We start from the raw sequence: 12,290 nt of genomic DNA on the forward strand, positions 1-12,290 counted from the left end.
CATTTTCTGCCAGCCTTGCACATTGGAGCCTGGGGTTTCTCCGCACAATCGCTTAGTTTTTCCTAGTCAGGCCTAGGATCAGGACAAATGGTGGGGTCAGTGTGGAGGAAGTGTACCTGGGCTCTAGACCCTGACTCATGTAGCGTTTTCTAGACCTCAGACCTTTGCAAAGAGGATCGAAGCAGTGATGTTCAGACCATGGTCAGTGGCCACACACGGGTGTGGTGTGGCTGCCTTGAGATATGGCCCATTTGCATGGAGATGAGCTATGAGTGTAACACATGTACAGTGTCTAACAAAGAACAGGAAATATCTCATCAAAAAATATATTGGTTATGTAGATTGATACTTTTGCATAGCTTAGTTAGGTTATACAATATATATCATTAAAGTGAATGTCACCTGTTTCTTTTTACTCTTTGAATGTGGCAACCAGAAACATTGAGGTTACAAATATGGCCTGTGTCCTATTTCTATTGGGCAGTGCTGTTCTAAACAAATTGGCTAGCCTTTATTTTTCTAATTATCTGTTTCTCTAGCTTTCCTATTTCGGTGCAGTTCAGAAAAGGAAATGGGCTTTGTAGTAAGGAAGAGGGGTGAGGTGCTCCCAGGATTTGAAAGCATCTTGCTTTTTATACTTAATTCAGAAAATCATGACGGAATTGTCACGGGTGGGGACTCTGGGTGTCACTAAAAGAGGAGACATGTAATCGTCAGGATTTGCCTGTTTGATCTAAAGGAGTCAATATCTGGGGCGTGTGGTTTGGTTGTTTGAATTACATGGTAAGACTCAAGGAAGAGAGAGAGAATCCTCAGGACCTACATGTGCCGTGACCTCCTGCCACAGAGGGAGCTGCGGTGGAACCAAGAGCCCGGGGCCAAGCTTTTTCTGGAGAGGCCATCAGAGCCGAACTGAGCGGGCCAGGGTCTGCCTAGAATTAAAAGCTATTTTAGGTTCAGCCGTGTGTTCACAAGTGACATTTGGGACGTACAACCTTAGATTGGGCCTCCACGCTTACATTGCCAGGCGGCGTAGCGTGAAATTACTGAACAAGTGGCACTTGGTGCTCAGAGCAAGCCGGGGTTCAAGGTGAGCATTCAGGAGCCATGCGGGGCTCCCTTGAAGAGCTGGCCCAGCTGACCAGGCCCCTGCGGCAGGGAGGCAAGGGGTTCAGCCAGGAAATGACCATTGGCCACTGGGCATCTCTGCATGGCAGTCCTGGGTGCCACCTCTCAGTCTTTGGGGTGACAGTTCCTGACTCTGGCAAGCTCTCTGCCTCATAACTAGTCCAGGCTGCAGAGTCCACCGAAGTGCCTGGTCTTACTGATAAAAAGCTAAGGCATATCAGAGGCAGGACTAGGGAGAGGCAGGGCAATCATTCATGTGAGACGGCACACAGGGACCTGCGGGTGCTTAGCCAGATTTTAGGGAGCGGGAGGATCCCACAACTCCTTTTCCTGTAAGCCGGCCTGAGCTGCCCTGCTTCATCATGTTTTGGGCCAGTTCCTTCTAGAATCTTCATCAGAACAAAACCCAGGGGAGAATTTCCACTTCCCAGATTTTAGGGACTGTTTCACGTGTTGGTTTGTTACCTTCTTTTTTTTAAAAAAAAATTTATTTATTATTTACTATTTATTTATTTTTTAACTTTTTTTATTAAATTATTATCTGTGTACATATTTTAACATTGCCCCCCCTCCCATAAATACCCTCCCTCCCCAGAGTTTTGTGTCCATTGGTTGTACTTATATGCATGTATACAAGTCCTTCGGTTGATCTCTTATCTCCCCCAGATCTCCCTACCCTCCCCGCTATAATTTGACAGTCTGTTGTTGGTTTATTGTCTTTCTATCTATCTTTTGGTTCATCAGTTTATAATGTTCTTTATTATTCATAAATGAGTGAGGTCATGTGGTATTTCTCTTTCATTGACTGGCTTATTTCACTCAGCATGATGTTCTCCAATTCCATCCAGGTTGCTGCAAATAATGAGAATTCCTTCTTTTTATGGCAGCATAGTATTCCATTGTGTAGATGTACCATAGTTTTTTGATCCAATCATCTGCTGACGGACACCTAGGCTGTTTCCAAATTCTAGCTATTATAGATTGTGCTGCTATGAACATAGGGGTGCATATATCCTTTCTGATTGATGTTTCTAGTTTCTTGGGATATATTCCTAAGAGTGGGATTACTGGGTCAAATGGGAGTTCCATTTTCAGTTTTTTGAGGAAACTCCATACTGTTCTCCACAGTGGTTGCACCAGTCTGCATTCCCATCAGCAGTGCACGAAGGTTCCTTTTTCTCCGCAACCTCGCCAACACTTGTCGTTTGTTGATTTGTTGATGTTGGCCATTCTGACAGGTGTGAGATGGTACCGCATTGTTGTTTTGATTTGCATCTCTCTGTTACCTTCTTCAAGCTCCTGCCCTCTGTTGTCCCTTTTCTGTGATTCTGCTTTGTGCCAACACATTAAAAGCCAGACTCTCACTCCTGGCCTGTATGAGTTTTAGGTATCTCCTTCTAGAGCAGAAATTGGCAGGCTGACTACTTTTGTATGGGTTGCAAATTGAGAATGATATTGTATTTACATTTTTAAAGAGTAGAGGGGAATTAAAAGAATATGTGACATGCAATTAGATGAAACTGAAATTTTACTTTCATAAATAAAGTTTTATGGGTGCCCACCCCTGTTGTTTGTGGCTGCTTTCACCTGTAACGGTGGAGTTGAGTAGTTATAACTGGCCTGCAAAGCTGAAAATGTTTGCCACTTGGTGTGGGCCTATCCTGCCAGTTCTGGCTCCAGCCAGTTAGGGCTGAACAGTCACCGCCTGCACTCCCAGAGCCAAAATCACTGCCTTGGGAGGCTCCGGATGGGTCCGAGAGGGTGCCAGGAGTTGTGGCCATTCAGCAGAATGTGCCAAATGCTGATGCTACAGCTGCCACCTGCAGAGCATCACCCACCCGCCCTCCTGACTGCAGGGCAGAGAGGCTCCTCCGGCCCTCCTGGCCAGAAAGCCCCGGAGAAGAGAGCTTACAGCCTGTCACCGAGGCCCTCCGGGGGAGCTCCTTTGGGTCCCGTTTGCAGCTGAAGGCTGCCTGGGGTGTGTTCTCTCTCCACCCTCTCCCTGCAGCACAAGCACAGAACACTGACTGGCTCTGTCCATTGTCTAGTTGAGACGGTGTCTCTCTTCCAGATGGTTTCCTTTCTGAGCCACTTTACTGCCATTCACCCTCATTACCCATCTGTGCATGGGAAGAAAATGCATGGCTGCCTGTACTGCCCAGCCTCCCTCTAGTAGGTGTGTCCTGTTGTGTCCCCACCTCAGGGTACTCAGGGCCTGTCCCTTTCACAGCCTGTGATCTTTGGACTACCTGAGCTTTTCTGTCTATATTATAAAAAGGATACCCTATCTTGGAGCTGTCTTAACATAAAATGGCAAAAGATATACAAGAGCACTGTGTGTGGGACTATGCCTTCATGAGGGTCCCCAGTGTCTCAGACTCTGGCTGTTGGTCCAATCTAGGGTCCCTCCTCATTACAGTGGATGAAGGCTGTCCTGAATACTGAGTGAGTGAGTGTGTGTGTGTGTGTGTGTGTGTGTAGGGGTTGTGCCATGCCAGGAGCACCCATGCCATGCCAGGAGCACCTCCAGTCATGACAACCACAGATGTGCCCAGACATGGCCCAGGGTCTCTTGGGGGCAGGATTAGCCCCTGTTGAGACCCCTGTCCAGCTGGACTTCCAGGTTTCCTCTTTCTCTTTTCAGGCAGTGGGTGGTTGTCCAGCGGTATCTGTGGACTCTGACACTGGAGGACAAGCTCAGGGTAGTTTCTTTCCAGATTCCTGCTAAGGACATCTCCCAGAACCTCATGTTTGGGGCTTAGAGCCTCCTTTTCCTACTGAAAGGCATTTTCTCTCCTGTGTTCTGAAGCCATGGGGTTTGAGGTCTCTCAAGCAAGACAGATATCAGATATTGTGGCCAGAGATGTGAAACCTCACTTCACAGGCCACCCCCTTTGTGAGCTTGGATAGAGACATCCCCTACCCCAGTCTCCACTCCCACCCCCATTCCAGGGATCATGGGTTTCATTAGTCTCATGTGCTTGTCTTCTCTAGTGGGGAGGCTGGGCCAACAGGGAGAGTTGGGGGAACGAAACAAGGACTCCACAGAGCACCGCTTTGCCTTCTCCATAGGAACTAGGGAGGAACTAGATGTTAGAGCTAGTGCCCCTCCCCATTCTGGGATTCCCATGTTTTTTCAAGCCTGCAAATTACCCCCACCCCCACCCCCACACACACCAGTGAATGGGTGACATCCACCCCCAGGGGCCCACTGGCTGCAAGAACAGGGAACAGTGAGCCGAAGTTGAATTTCTTCTGGATGGAGGTTCTTCTAGCCAAATGCACTCAAACCCAGTGCCTAGCAGCTACTACAAAAACCCAGCCTAATCAAAGGGCACGGGTGCTTCTTCCTCAGTTTCTGGACCACAGGTTTCCATCATGCTGCACTTCCCAGGCTGTTGTGGGGTGTGGGAGGTGCTGGGCCTCCACTTGGAGATCTATGAGGAAAACTGCCCCACCGAATGCATCACAGGCAGTAAATAGCAAAGGCTCCTACAGAGACTCGGCACCCAAGCCAGTCTGCTTGGCGAGCAGAGAGCCTGGGACCCAGAGGAGGAGGTGGGGATTACCGGGTGATTTTTACAGCTTCAAGGAGGGGTTGGGAACATTCTGCCAGCTTCATCCATCACCTGTGGGAGACATGTGTTAGAAATAAGGCCCCCAAATCAGGGGTCCTGGTAGAACACAAAGCATGCTCAGGAGCCAGACAGCAAGGCAAATATCTTTACTCCTGCAGACGGGTACTTACCAACACAGGCTCTGGCAGCACATACCCTGAGCAGGCGTCCACTCGGATTTTTATTCCTGATCCTTGTGCTCTGTCCCTTACTCTTGATTGGAAGAGCTTAAGTTCACACTCTGGCGTGATTGGCTAATCATTTGTTTTCTCACATGTGGATCTAAGAACACACATTGTTGAAAATTAGAAAACAAGGCAAGTAGAAAGAAGGGAAACAGACCTTCCATTTCTGTCACCCACTCAGCCTAGAAAGAAGTGACGCTCCAACACTCACTGCAACGTGATGGACCTTGAACACCCGATGCTCAGTGGGAGAAGCCAGACACAAAAGGCCACATCGTGCGTGATTCCATTTATGTGACATGTTCAGAACAGGAAGATCCATTCCTGAGTTGTATGCTTTAGACAGGTGGATTATAGGGTGTGTGAATTCTATCTCAGTAAAGCTATTAAGAAAATTCTACAACCCAGATTAGTTCTTACCATATTGAGATAAAGCTGTTTTTTTGAAAAAAGAAATAATAAAAATCTTACCACTCAGAATAGTTCTTATCAGATTGAGAAAGATAACCCAGTATAAAAAATGGGCAGAAGCTGCTCACACAGGTTGGTACACAGGGTGTGGGCAGGTCTACAAGTGGGTGCCTGTGCACACCAAGCAGAATCTCCTGTCGTCTGCACACACTCGAGCATATGTTATGTAGGAGGCAGACTAAGCGCCAGCGGGATCGTTTCTTTTTACATTTGGGACCAGTAGGCCCTGGGGGCTGTGGGTGTGGAGCCCTGACCCCTTGGTAGGCTGCTGGTGACAACCTCCACAGGGCCCCTATGTGTGTCCCCTTTGATGAAGCAGTTCTTCCTTTCAGCAAGCGCATGGTAGTTTTAGAGATAGTCATTGCATCGTTAGTTTTAATAGTGGAAAATTTATATCTGTGACCAGATTGGTGAACCAGTGGAATATTATGCAGCCATGAAAACGGGTTCACTGGCTATATTGATGTGGGAATATGGATGTGGTACTTTGAATGAATAAATAGGTTTTGGGTCCTGAAATGTTTGTGTGTGTGTGTGTGTTGGGGGACTGTATGAGGGTAGAGGAATTTGCCCAAATGTTGATAGATGTTAGGTCTCTGTGGTGGTATTTGGCATCCCTTTAAAACATTCACAAATTCTCAATACGTTCCTGTCTTTTTCTAACTTAAAAAAAAATTAGTGTAGCTTTGGAGGAGGTTGGAGTGATCTTGCCCTTCCTATAAGCCCCCGCAGCCCCTCAAGGTGAAGGGGTTTTGTTTCTGTCATTGTCATTAGTGGTTGTTTGTTGGTTTGCTTTTAAAATGGGAATTAAAAGTCAAGCCAAAACCATGAGGACCTAATAGTAAGGCTAGCCATCGCTGCTCTGAGCCTGGCTTCTTTTTCTCCCCATGTCCTGGCCTGGAGGGAGGGAAGCATAGAACGTCATATGCAAATCCAGCCCACTGAACACCTACTGTGTGCTTAGGAGGGACCCAGAATGAGCTGAGCCTGCCTGCCAGCAGGGAGAGGGTGAGAGTGCAAAGCTGGAAGGCCCTAGGGACCCAAGGACTCTAGGCTGCAGGCCTGTCCCACGATCAGCCACCCTCACTGCCTGTGGGCACACGCTGCTGCTTTTGTTTTATTTTGAGTGGTCCCTTTCCTCAGAGCAACATTCCCTGGGTATCCATCCCTGCCCCTACCCCTTCTGCCCCTCTCCCTTTCCTCTCCCTCTGTCTCTTTCTCTTTCCAGCTTTACTGATGTCACCAACATGCATCAAGGTCACAGCAGCAAGAGGGCTGACCCCGAACACCCTTGACCTTCCTCTGTATCCCTTACCCCACTTGGAGGCCTGCATCTATGCTGGGTCCAGGAGACACCCTCCTGCCCTGAGTGTCTCCCAAGCCAGTGGCCTCCTCTTGGTGGGTGTCCAGTGCGTGGCTGGCGTGTCTGAAGCAGCCTGGGGCAGGGGAGTAATTGCTTGATTCAGAGAACGATTCCCTGCGCACGCTCAGATGGTTGGCTTTGTAGTGGAATTACCAACAGGGAGATCAAAGGGATGCGGCATTCTCACTCAGGGAAAATAAAGTGTGCATGTACCAACCATTTTTAGGTCTGAACTTGAATTAGTCCTACAAGGCTGCATGCCACGTTGGATTAGCTGAGCATGGCCTTAGCTGCTTTCTGGGTAGGTGGTGCTGGGCAAAGCCTGACAAGGCTTCTTCCCTCCATCATGGGCTCAGTGTCTGTGCTGAAGGAGTTGACTGCAGGATTAAACAGAGCGAGAGAGATTTAATACCCAGTTTGCAGGGCTAGGAGCCTGGCTGCACTTAACTGGTTTTCTGCCAGCTGTCTGGGCTCTGCCTGCTGAGCACACGGCCTCCCTGGAAACGTGAGCTCCCCCTAGAGGCATTGAGTAGGGAGGGCTTCTGCCTAATGTGGAGGAGGGGCAAGGCTTCTGGAGGTGGCCCTCATTCCCTCTCCCCCCACAGGAGGGTGGGAGTATCTCCTGAAACCCCAGCCTGAGGTTCAGCAACCTCGTCACTTGTAAAATGTGAATCAAATTGTTCCTGCTGGTTCCAAGGACATGTGCCTTCTGTGTGGTAATGATGTTGCCTGCTCCAGACTGTTAACCTGGAGCCCAAAGGGAGGTAGTGGAAGGAGGGGTGTGAGTGGTGAGGGGGGAGGAGGCTAGAATGGGCCCACACCTTGAGCATCCAGGATCCAAGATGCCTGCCTTGCCCGCCTGCGCTTCTGTGCCTCCCTGATCCTCTGATTCATGGGTCAGGTGGCTGGTGCACAGGGTCTGCAGTAAGTTGCTACGTGAAATATATTTTCCTCGTTCTTCCCCTGGAGCTTCCTGTCACTGTTCCTAGTGGCTTGCTTAAGCCCATTCCCTTAGTGCAGGGAGGGCCAGAGACTGTGGGGTGACCTCTGAGGCTGGCCTAGAGCATGTTTCTGGGCCTTTTTGGCATTATTGCCACCCTCTCACTCAAACCCTTTTACATCATTCTTCTAGGTACCCCTAAGCTTAACACCGTAGGCAGGCTGTATGTCTGCTTATGTAGAGAGCATCAGCATCTCTGCACAAGAGAGTAATGTTTTTCTGCCCCTAGCAAGGACCAGGGCTGCCCCAGTGAGCATGCACAGGAGGACTGGACTTGGGGACTCCTGAATGACCGCATTGGCTTGGCATGGGCAGGACTTGATCGTTTGGTGGGCTCCCTGAGAACCAACCACCTTTTCTCCAGAGAGGCCTGCAGCCCTGGCCCAGCCCCAGCCTCAGCCCCAACAGGGCTGGAGCTGGGAGCCTGTGGTCCCCAGCCATCATTTTCAGCACCTCCCTCCCTGTTGCTGTGGCTGGCAGGGCTTGGGGCTTGTACCAGGCCCAGGCTGGGATCTGCAGGAGATTCCTGCTCTTCCATATGCTCCCTCTTCCAGTGCAGCTCCCCTGTGACAAGCTTTGCATTCGTCTAGGCAGGAACACATTGCAAAGAATCACAAGTGTAATTGCAGCCCCCTCCCCTCGGAGAACACGCCAACCTCTGTCTCGTCTTGTGTGCTCCTGTGGCTTCTGTTAATTCTGTTCACGGTGGTTTGAGTGCGTCCTGATGAGCATCGGCGCCTGACCGTGGTTCCTTGAGAGCTGGATGCTCAACGCTGTGACAGGCCTCTGCTCTGCTCCTTATCCTCTTTGCAGCTCTCTTGTGGTGGGTGACAGACACGTCCCAACCTCCTGTCGGCCCCAATCCCTCTCTCTTCTTCCACTCCTGTCCCTGTGTTTGGGGTTGTGCCCAGGTTACAGGCAGCTGAGTTCAGACTTCCTGTTCGCTCAGAGGGAGGGCTTGAGAAATTCATGCTGGTCCTCACAGCCAAGTCTCTCTGGGAGTGGGAGCTTGCAGGCCCTGTGTGGGGTGCCACCTGCTTCTCTTATGTGCCACTTCCCTGTCTCCCCTGGTGGGTTGGCAGGCACGTGGCCATATGGCACTGGGAGAAGCATGCTGGCTGGTGTGTGGCTTGCTCATGTCAGTGGGCCTGCCACTCCTCATCGTCATGGCTTTGCTGCTTTTCCTGGTAGAGCTGGGAGCCTGAGAGTCAAATATGCACTCGGTCTCTTCCCCTTGGCACTGCTGACATTGGGGCCAGGTCACTTTGTGGGGCTGTCCTGGGCACTCCTGGGGTTGAGCACCAACTCTGGCTCCCATCTACTTGATGCCAGGATTACCCCTAGTCATGACCACCACAGGTGTCCCAGACATCAGCTGGAGTCTCCTGGGGGAAGTCACCAGCTGAGACTCTTTGGGCTAGGGGGTAAGTCCTTCCTTCCTCAGCCTCCTCTTCACTGCCCAGGCCTCTGTTGGCACTGTAGCTGGCTCCAGGAGACAGAGGCCTTTTTTAGATGAGGGTGTGATCTGGGTGGAGGTACTTCATGGGCAGATCGAGGATGTAGCCCCCTTGACCCCCCTCCTGAATGGGCCTTCCCCTCACCCACTTTCCATGGGCTGCCTGGTGGGGACAGAGCTTGTTTCTTGGCCGAAGTAAATGATGTGGCGATGGATGAGGTTTATTCCGAGGTCAGGCTGGGCGGGCTCCCCTCAGCTGGCGGCGATGGAGGAGGGAGAGGGAGTCTCACTCAACAGAAGAAAGTAGAGCCCAGAGATGAAGAGGGCCCAGGGCTGGGGATGTGGCACGAGGGCCTGGCTCTGCCCTCAGAGCAGGCAGGGCTGTTGGGAATGTTATGGGAATGTCCTTGGGAAGTGCCTGGCTCAGAGCACCTGGGTTTATTATGGCAGTTGTCATCGTCAGCTGTGCAGAAGGGGTAGGAGAGTGATCACAGATAGGCAGAGGACCTTCTTGGCTTCTCAGCTGCGGCCAGGCCCCCCAGGTCAGGGCATGGGAGAGGGGACGGGACAGGTCATGAAGAGCCAAGGTCAGGCCTGGGAACCTGGGGAGGCTGACAGGGGCACAGGGATAAGGCCTCCTTTATGTAGAAAGGGAAAGAGGGTGGCATTGGGGCTCTGGCCTTGAGGGGGATCAGTGCCAGTCAAAGGTCCTCAAGATTTTGCCTGGCCCCTGGCTGTTGGGTCCAGCTGTCTGTCAGCAGTGGTGGGAAGCAGGCCCTGGGGCCAAGGACCAAGGGAGCCCCTGCTGGCACCTAATTGTTTTGTTTATGAAGCGCTTCTGAGAGCTTCCAGTGGATTTCCTAATGAACTGGTTTGTTGTGGCGTCTCTGCTGCAGAGCTGGTAATTACATCAGAAACAGGGGGCCTTCATCTGTGAGCCCTCAGAGCAGATGCCACCTTCTTGGCTGGGTTTCTGCCCTTATCTTTGGGTGGTTAACACTTTCTTTGGTTAACACTTTGTGGGCTGAAGTGCCAGGTACATACCCTCAACGTTTACCCGATTGTTCCATGAGAAACATGTTTGTCACCCCTGTTGTTTGGCACCTACTCAATAGTCATCATGCGAGTCACTGCTCAGCTGTGGGAGACATGCAGTGAGACAGATGAGGTACAGAGGAGAAGACAGATAAGGGGCAGTTGTGCCAGAAACCGCAAAGAGCAAAAGGGATGATGGAGCTGGGCAGCAGGCCGCAGGTGTTGCTGGGAGGAGGGGAGGTTGATGCTGCAACGAGATCCTGGTGTGTTCATGTCCTGGGGCCGCTGCCACAAAATGCCATAACCTGGGAGCTGGGCCACAGCAGTTTGTCTCCTCCTGTCTGGAGGGCAAGGTGTCAGGCAGGGCCATTCTCCCTCTCACAGCTTCTGGGAGTGGCTAGAAGTACTCAGTGTCCCTTGGTTTGTACACACATCTCTTTCATCTTTGCCTCTGTCATTACATGGCCATCTCCCTGTGTAACTGCCTCTCTTGTAAGGACATCAGTCACTGGATTCAGGGCCCACCCTAATTCATTGGGACCCCACCTTAACCAATTATATCTGCAAGGACCCTATTTTGAAATCAGGTCCCTGGGAGGCATGAATTTGGGGGCATTCTTCATCCCTGTCCCTTTGGGAGCATGGAGGGGCGGGGCGGGGAATGGGAGCCAGAGGGCATTCCAGATCAGGGGCAGAAAGTGCAAAGTCCCTGAGAGGAAGGGAAAAAGGAGGTGGACTGGCTGATGGATGTGGAATGCGGGGGGGGGGAGGGGGGGGGAGTGGTGGAGAGGAGGGACAATTTGGACCTAAGTTTTAGGGTGTGGCCTGCGGGACTGCAGCAGAAGGGACATGGGAGATGCGGGAAGTGAGTGGAACAGGTATTGGGGCGCCACAGCGGGGCCACTTAGCTAGCTGAGAGAGAAGGAGGGACCAGTGCCAAGGCTGCACTGTCCAACACTGGCTGCGCGCATAGCCATTTAACTGTAAATTAATTAAAATGAAGTAAAATTAAACATTCTGGGCCTTAATTACAAGCCTAGTTCTCGTTAAGAGCCATGCAGGCTAGTGATGACCACATCAAACAGCATAGATATGGGACATGTGGCGGTGACCTTGGGAACTGAATGGTCACAGGGTCTGCAACTCCATGGCCAGCGCCTGGGAGTGCTGAGGCAGTGAAGGGGCCTTTCAGTTCGGATGTATGGCCTGTATCAGCTGGAAGACAGGCTCAGGTCCCAACCCCCCACCCTGGTGTTTGTAGGGCCCCCAACTCCAAGCACCACAGAGCAGTCTCAGTGGGCTGGGCCCCGCATAGTCCTGAATGTCCTGTCTGGTTCTTGACTTAGGGCTGGAGTTGGTGCTGTTACTCAGATCAGAAAGTAAGAGGGTTCCTGTAGTCAATACTGTTTGGGTTGATGATTTAATTGAACCACATTTAATAATTTTCTCCTTAGGCCCGTTTACTCTACTTTCCCACTTTGCTGTTTTATTTGAGCAAAACTCTTACTATATTTAATCAGCCTTTTAAAAAGAGGCATTCTCTGATTAAAGCTCAGTGCTGTTTAAGTTGGGGGAAATGTGGCAGATAAGACCCCAGGGCTCCGAGGCAGCCCAGCCTCATTACTTTAAAAAAAAAAGTATTCTATTGATTTTTTACAGAGAGGAAGGGAGAGAGATAGAGAGCTAGAAACGTTGGTGAGAGAGAAACATCGACCAGCTGCCTCTTGCACACCCCCTACCGGGGATGTGCCCGCAACCAACGTACATGCCCTTGACCAGAATCGAACCTGGGACTTTTCAGTCCGCAGACCGACACTCTACCACTGAGCCAAACCGGTTTTGTCTAGCCTCATTACTTTATACCAGGCTCATCAATCGTTTGGGGGCTGCTCACATGTCCCAGGAGCCGGGACAGACCACCGAAAGCTTCCAAAAGGAGCATGTGGCAGTCAGTCCACATGCTGTCAGTCCCGCTGTGACTTTCCACCTTCACTGGGTGACCAGCCTTTAGGGCCGGTGCCTCGGTGCTGCCAAG

General features: G+C 51.0%; 1 protein-coding gene across 2 annotated transcripts in view; it reads left to right on the forward strand.

The window, feature by feature from the left end:
• KDM4B (lysine demethylase 4B) overlaps positions 1-12,290 on the forward strand; it is a 139,596-nt gene that overhangs the window by 88,799 nt on the left and 38,507 nt on the right. The gene's annotated exons all lie outside the window — the stretch shown is intronic.

This window comes from Pipistrellus hanaki (genome assembly GCF_964339955.1).
Source record: "Pipistrellus hanaki genome assembly, chromosome: 5".
Classification (NCBI taxonomy): domain Eukaryota; kingdom Metazoa; phylum Chordata; class Mammalia; order Chiroptera; family Vespertilionidae; genus Pipistrellus; species Pipistrellus hanaki.